Here is an 8,204-nt window from a genome sequence, read left to right as displayed (position 1 = left end):
CCACGACGACCCCCTCTCTTGCAGCAATTGACGGATCCACTCCTGATGCCACCAAGTGATTTTTATTCTTTTGGAGTAATAGAGATCGATCGGTGGACGTGGCTCTTAGGATGGAGGGATTCCAGCCTTTATACCTTATTGGGCTGGGTGTAAAGGCCCAGTTAACGAGAGAGCTTAGATTTTTTTCTGCGGAGAAGCTGCCCTTTTGGGACAGAAGATCTAACACCCCTAAATGATCCAAATATAACAATGGACGACCAAAAATTATGAGGTCGTGAGAGAGCAGGGATTTAGTTTAGTTTTACTGTCCTAATAAATAAATGAGTGAAAAGCGGACGGAAAACGAACAAAAGTCCCTTTACGTCCCCTAATAAATGGGTATTGTTTTACCCACAAACAAACGCACCGGTCTAAAATCGGCAAGGGAGCCATCGTCTTGTTTCCTCTCCTCTCTCCCGAGTCTCGATTTGCACACTCAGTGCTGATTGTTGGAATACCATGCATATTACCTGGGATCATACCACAAGGGATGAGGCCTCGCCCCATAAATTGCTCAAAGAAATTGTGTGCCTGGCTGCTTGGAATATCTGCAAGCAAAGAAGCAGGAAATACTTTGATGTTGTGACCCCGACATCTACATTGGAAGGGTGGGCTGCTATGTTTATGGTTATGGATGGTTTAAGTCAACTCAAGTTCAGGGTCTCCCCTGATCGATCCGACTTCTCCTAACCTCTTTTGTAAATTCTACTATACTCTGCATGTTTAATTAGCAACCTAGTGCTTCCTTCTTGTTTACCAAATGCTACAATCTGAATCTGAAAGAAGGGCATAATAATCCCGGGGGTCAGAATTTGCTTGATATGCTGTTGGTCTTAATTTACCTGCATGCTTGACCGAATTTAGCCGGGTGCTAGTGCTGTCAGACTCTAGTGCTGAATCACATAAACATTGCATTGTTTGCCAATTGATTGACTGCATGCCTCTTGGAATCTTTTGGAGTGCTACTGCTGTCATAATATACCTGCTCTACTTCTGAGATGAACTTCGATATTGATCTATTCCTGATTTGGGTTAATGCGGTTTCTCCCTGTCTTGCTGTCAATAACAATGCAGGCAAATATGCACAAGGCGGCCACAACTCCTTCGGCTGAGATCCAGCAGGTCAAAGAAGAGCTCTACCGCCTGATGTCCGAAAACAGGGACAAGATAGGAAACCAGAAGGGTCTGATCAAGCACCTCGCATTCCATGTGGAGCCTAAACCCGAGGACCCCGTCTGGTATGATCTCAAGCCCGGTATTGTTCTATATGCCTGTTTCAATCTTTGTTACAAGGGTTCTAATCTCTCCTGTATTGCCCTGCAGGCGCCTCTATTGCAGGGCAAAATGGTACAATATAGTCATGATGTATAGCCCAGTATTCCTTTATGTATGCATGTCCATGTGTGAGGTGCCTGGTAGCAAGAAGGAGATGACACCAGCTGAGAAGGCTGATTTCAACAGGAGGATGTCGGCGTTGACCAGGGGCGAATCCACTTGAGGTCATGGGTGTACAGATGTACACCCAAATTTGTTGGCAAGAAAACTCTATATATGGTTTATAATACTTACTAGTAAATGTGCTTGTGCGTTGCTATGGATGACGATGTAATTAAACGAATCGAATAAATGATGAAGTTACATGAATGAATTAGAATGCATGAATAGTATCATGAGGTGACACTAAGACCTGCAAATTTTATTCAACGGGAGAAAAAAACATTGCTCACCCCTAACCAATATATAACTATAGCTCAAGACCCATTTCCTAGGTCCACATTTTTCTATTTGAACATGAAAACCGTGTTGTCATTTATTATTATCCTCTTTTCGATCATTTCCAATGGTGGCTACTGTGTTCACCTGAACATGGTGAGTCTCAAGGCTATGAAGTCGACCATGACCATACACATGTCACTCAGTCACGCTAATGCAAGAAATAAAAACTTTGAATACCAATATCATCGAGCTCGAAGTGAGGCCCACCTTTCGCAGTTATCTCTTGCTTGAATGGAATGTAGGTATCAAAGAGTCGGCTGTTGATTGTGATGAGAACCTTTCCTGAGTTAAAATGGGGGACATCATTTACCAGGTGATAAACAGGGTACAGATCCATAATGTTGAAAGTATGTTCTTAGTCGAAACCAAAGTAAGGAAATGAACACAAATACCTCATCCCTGTCAAAGTTATCTCCACTATGCGGATTAAAGAGCACATCTCTTGAGGCAAGTTCAAAGCATATGCATGCAAAGGACCACAAGTCGGCACATGTAGAATACTTGGAGCCCAGAAAGACCTCAAGATATCTGTATTGCCTTGTTTTGATATCACTTGTGAACTGCTTGTACGTCCAACATGCATTCCCGAAGTCAACCAGCTTGCAGCCTAGTTCAGCTTCCATCGCCATCCTCTTCCTAGTCCCTTTGCTGCCCCACCTATGCCCTCCTCCTCTCTTCCTATCCCCATCCTGGCTAGGACTGCCCTCATTTGCTGTACTCAGATCTCCCTTATCATCTGATTCGTCTGTGTCGGCGGATGCCACTCCCCCATTGCCTTCTGAAGTTGAAGCTGCTACACGTTTGGCTTTCTTCCGGATCTTCTTCTGTTGGTTCCTGGTGAGGCCACTACTCGTTGATGGTCGAGCAGGAGCCCTTGGAAGTGTCCCGATGGCCCTTGCAGCAGGCGACACCAATGGCACACCTGATTTTCGGGGATCGTTTGAGGGGTCAATAGTCGACATGAGGAATATGTTTTCGGGCTTCATGTCAGTGTGGATAATGGAAAGCTTGCGGTGAAGGTAGTCAAGGCCAATGAGAAAATGCCGGCATATCTCCATAACCATTGAAAGTGGAATGCCACGATAGTCTGTGTACTTTATTAGGGTGGGCAAGTTATTACCAAGAAACTCAAACACCATGCAAACATGGCTCCCATTGGGGCATGTGTGCTTGAAGTGGTCAAGAAGCTTAACAACACAACGGGAGTCTTCAAGGTCACCGTCGGCAACCTGCCTCAAGATCTTGATCTCATCCATGGCAGCCTCCGAGTAGTGTTGTGCGCTCTTCAGCACCTTCAGGGCCACATACCTCTGCACAGATAACCAAAAGATTTAGAAACGCTGGACAGGAGCAGCCTGAGCCTCTAGGCAAGCGGCATAAAACATCAAAAATATCTCGTGCAATGCGATAGGATTGACGGATAAAACAGTAATAATGAGAAATGGATTTAGCATTTCTACATATGAGCTCTGGGACAAAAGAGCGAACAGTTGGTGGGTAGGCAGACAGCTGCATCCAGATCGATATTTTTTTCCTACATATCCTCGTCGCGAATCCTAGAGGCAGCAGGGTGATTTTAATAGGGGGTTTCACGGCGAGGCGAGGGCGGTGGTGAGCACGTACGGAGCGGGCAGTGTCCTAGGCGAGCCAGGCAGTGGAGAAGTGGCTCGAGCCGAGCTTGGACTGCACGACGTAGGCGCCCTTCTTACAGTTGTTGCTGGGGCGGACGGCGTGGTAGCCGCCGCGGCGTTAGTTCTCTGTGCCCTCGTCCTCGGAGGTGTAGACGTTGTTGTCCCCATCCCCGTCAGGGGCGGCGGCCACCTCCGCCTCCTCCTCCGCGCTGCGCCGGTTCCCCGCCTCCTCCGCCCTGCGGCTTGCCCGCCGGAGCCTTGGCAATCATGCGGGGGAGGCTCGGATCTGTGGCGGTGGCACGCAGGGACGGGGGCGAGCGTTGGAGGAGTTGGGGCCGACGGTGCACGGCGCCGTGGCTGGGGGTGGTGGCGCGCTGGCGCTGGAGATGGGAGGTAAGGTCGTGGGTGGTCTGGTATTTTTTTTTTCTCGCACATACCGATTCAGCTTCACTTATCAATTGGATTGTGGGTTAATTTTAGAAAACACCAAGGACTTTTCTAAAAAATCACCGTGACGGCTTTTTCGACAGAAGCGATAGCCTCTTTATTATTAGGTAAAGATGTGTGTTAAGCCTGGTGTATTGTGGGACTGAGGGAGTAGTACTGCTACATTGTAGGCCTTGGATATTTTAACTGTCAGCTGGGAGATGAGGTGAGGTCAGGTCAGGTCTGATATAGTGAAAGCATGGTACTGAATTGCATATCCTTGACGTTTTAAATTTGCACAGCCCTTTGTAAATTTGGCTTGCAGCGATACAGAATGAAGAGAACCGGATCGAGTGTGGATATCATGACAGACAATTTCATACAGATAACACCACGTACGGGGGAATTTTTCAGAGGCGACGATCATCAGCATTGGTCTTACTTTCTTTTAACAAAGAATTAGTGTATGAAGAAAAGTACTCCCTCTGTAAACATGTATAACACGTTTTAGATCACTACTTTAGTGTTCTAAAAACGTCTTATATTTATTTACAGAGGAAGTACTACGCTGAAGATACTTTGTTCCGAGTTCTTGTAAAATGCACAAGTTAGCAGCCACCTCAATTTCCTTGCAATCAGTTATTTCCACTAGTACAGACTGAAGCTGTGCAGTCATTATTTTAGGCCTCAATCGTTGATACGATCTCATCCCTATGGAAATCCTTGATTTTTTTCTGTGAGACCACAGGAAAGGAACATCATCAGGGTTTGCTAGGACCCGGTAGTGGTCATCTACAAATTTCCCAACAAACCAAACACAAGGATCTGTCGAGCATGACATCTGCAGCAAGTTTCAGGTCATGGTGGTGGCGAGTGGAGGTGGGGGAACTAATCCGCAGCGTAGGTGCTCAAGCAGATCCAAGGTAGGGTACGAACTCAATTAAAACTCCTTTTTTTTAAAAAGGAGGATAACTCTGGCCTCTGCATGAGGACATGCATGCAGCCATATATCATTAATAGTGTAAAATCCAGCAGCCGAACGCCATCAACACGGAAAATAAACCCTGAGGCCAAATACTTCGCGACAGTACCTCACCAGATAGCCACTAATCCCTATGATACAAGACACAACATAAATGAAAAATACACAACTCCTAGGCTACACCCTCAAGAAGGAATTGCCGCACGTGCGTCGATGATGGCGAGTCCACCATAAGGTTGGATTCTCATCGCCAAAGCCAAGCTTCAATCCACCACCTTCATCAAGGACACGACACAAGCACGCGATAACATAGTTTGATCAAAGATCTTGTGTTTCCACCGGAGTGCATAAACTCGTCGCTGAAGCGGTCTGTACCATCCACCCTTATCCGTCTACCGACACGTCGATACCCGGATACCTCTGGAGGAGAAAAAAGAAGACAAAGACATCCCATACCGCCTGCCTCCCGCTACTGTGGCACCACCTTCAATCCGACAACAACATGCTAAACATGACTCCTCCGACAGAGCTAGTGTGCATCATCTGTCGGTAGCAAGCATGACTTGACGTCTCCATATAAGACGCTGTCCGTCGCATCCGCCGATAGCACATCCACCGGTGGCTTCACCTGCCGGCGACAGGCACCGCCCGACAACTCTGAATAAGGCACATATGTCACCTGTCGAGCCGCATCGAACCCGATCTGTTGATGAAAGGCACGTCCCATACCGCCACCAGCCTTAGAAGGCCATCAATACCTCGAGATCCGAACTCCGAATCGCCCACATGACCCCAGAGTCCGCCACCGTCGATGAAGAGGGTCGCCGCCCTGATTCGGGGCGCTACAGGGAGCACCCATTGTCGCGCCAGCCGTTGTCGTCACCCATACAATAGCAACCGCTACTACGATCCCGCATCACGCGCCATCGATGATGGAGGAAGCTCCAGCCGTCACGCGCGTCATGTGACATCCCCAGTTGCGGGATCCCAAGATCCACCGACGCCATGAGGACCCACCATCTGGCCCGTCATCGCCGGTCGAGGGGACGTTGCCGCCGCATGTTTGGATCCAGGCCGGAGTCGCCGCCGCGCCCGCCAAGACCGAATCCAGGCCAGATGCTGCTGGCGCCATCGACCACGCACAACCCCACCTTCATCCTCTAGCCATCTCAGCCTGCATCACCACAAACGCCTCCAGTAGGAGCCACCGCGCCGCCATGGATTGAGGAAGAGGCTGCACCTCCGCGGATATGGTGCCCTCGCTGCCGTACAGTCCGGGAAGGAGGAGCAGCCCTTCGTCGCCACCGTCGAACGCATGGGCTCTGCCCAGCGCTGTCCCTCGACGACGACGGAGGGAAAGGAGAGATGGGATTGAGGCGGCTGGGAGCTAGGGTTGCCCCCCCCCCCCCCCCAATCGCCCTGGAGGGTGCGAGCGACGAGGGGGTACGAGGGCCCTTGCCTTGAAAACTCCAATTCATGGGTCATTTACTCTAGATGAGGGATGTCCTTGGTTTCATTGTGGCTCTAGCTCTAGTAGCATGTCCCAGTTCCATAGCGATGCTCATAGAATGGAGATACAAGAATCTGATCTGATGGGGACAACCCCAATTGGTGGAAGGAAGCCATTGACAAGTAATTTGCTTTTAGGCTGGTCGTAATGGGAGTATCATAAGTAGTATCATGCGTGGCAACTAGACATATTGAATGATGTGGCATGGAATTAAATGAAGAAAGAGAGAGTTGAGTATCATATTATGATACCGTATCATATTAAATGTTGTGCTACTATGTGTCATGCATGATAATAAATAAACTGTTCTATGATAATAACACATGATACTACCCATTACGAATGTAGTATCATACACTAGTATCATATGCATGATACTAGTATATGATACTCCTCATTACAACCATGTAAAACTCAAGAGGAGCATTGGAAGGATTATTATGCTATATGCTTTATTTCATTGGGCATGCCAGACAGCGACTTGGCTGCAATCAGTACAACATACAGTAGAGAAGATGAGTTGGCATGAATTCTGTGAGCTGGGTTTCTAGCCGTTATGTGTAGGAATCAGTACCAGGCTTTGATTAGGATGTTGACCCATGTGAAACAAATACTCCCTCCGTTCCTAAATATAAGTCTTTTTAAAGATTTCATTAGTGGACTACATATGTATGCATATAGACATACTTTAGAATATAGATTCACTCATTTTGTTTCGTATGTAGACCATTAGTGAAATCTCTTAAAAGACTTATATTTAAGAACTGAGGGAGTATATGCATTGTGCATGAATATACCGGAAAAAAATAAACACCTTAGATGCATCAGTTACTAGCTCACAATACTTCTGTTGATCATAATTTTTTCACTATCAGTTCTGTTGATGGCCTCAAAGATGAGATTAGGAGTAGCTATAGCTGTTCAAAGACCTAAAGATCTAGCTACTGTGAGTTCCGTTGCTCTTTTACAGGAACAAGTGGTCAACGCCGTCAAGCAAGGGACATGAATGCAATGAGGCCACTGCTTGGCCTCGCCAATCACAAGTCATTAATGTTGCTATTGGGTCCAACCATCACAAGAGCCCCTAATATGGGTGCTGAGCACAGTACAATACAGGGATGGATGCGTCTCGTTCATCCTGCCTCCGCCAAGTTGGGGGCACTCAAGACTTATTCTAGGGCTTGGGGCTTGTGTTTCGCATGTGAAAAATGGGCGCCACAACAGAGTGTGGGCAGACTGTGCAACTACATGTTGTGGAAGAGTTGTTGCAGATGTTGCAAGAACCAGAGGCAACCCTGAATTTTGAGCCGGATCGGAAAACTCTGTTTACGGACCACTTTGTTCCTGTAAAAGAGCAACTACATGCGCAACAGAGTGTGGGCAGACTGTGCAACTACATGCACAACAGAGTGTGGGCAGGCTGTGCAACTATATGGGCTTGGGGTTTAGCATATTGAACGGTGCATTAAGGACATAAAGCCTTTTGTGCAGCAATGAGGATAATTCTCAGTTTACGAACCCAGTCCGTATAATTGTTACTATCATCTTTCAGCTAACTTTTCTCTAGAAACATATCAAAAACAGTAGAGCTACAACGCAAGCTGAAACATAATTTGCAAAGACATTTTGACAATGTTCATGTAATGAAGTTCAATTAATCATATTACTTAAAAACTCTCACTCAAATTGACATCCCTCTAGTCATTCGAGTGGCGCATGATCCAAATCCACTAACTCAGGTCCGATCATTACGTGAGTCGAGATTAGTTTCAATGGTAAACATCTCCATGTTGATCATATAAACTATATGATTAATGCTCGACCTTTCGGTCTCTTCTGT

The 8,204-nt window shown here is 47.0% G+C and overlaps 1 pseudogene; it reads right to left on the bottom strand.

Moving 5' to 3' along the window:
• Nucleotides 1-2,117: 2,117 nt before the first annotated feature.
• LOC123403087 lies at nucleotides 2,118-5,986 on the bottom strand (annotated as a pseudogene).
• Between the last annotated feature and the right edge of the window lie 2,218 nt (nucleotides 5,987-8,204).

This window comes from Hordeum vulgare, chromosome 1H (genome assembly GCF_904849725.1).
Source record: "Hordeum vulgare subsp. vulgare chromosome 1H, MorexV3_pseudomolecules_assembly, whole genome shotgun sequence".
Taxonomy (NCBI): Eukaryota; Viridiplantae; Streptophyta; class Magnoliopsida; order Poales; family Poaceae; genus Hordeum; species Hordeum vulgare.
The sequence above is the reverse complement of the archived record's forward strand: the minus strand, read 5'-3'. Positions and strand labels throughout refer to the sequence as shown.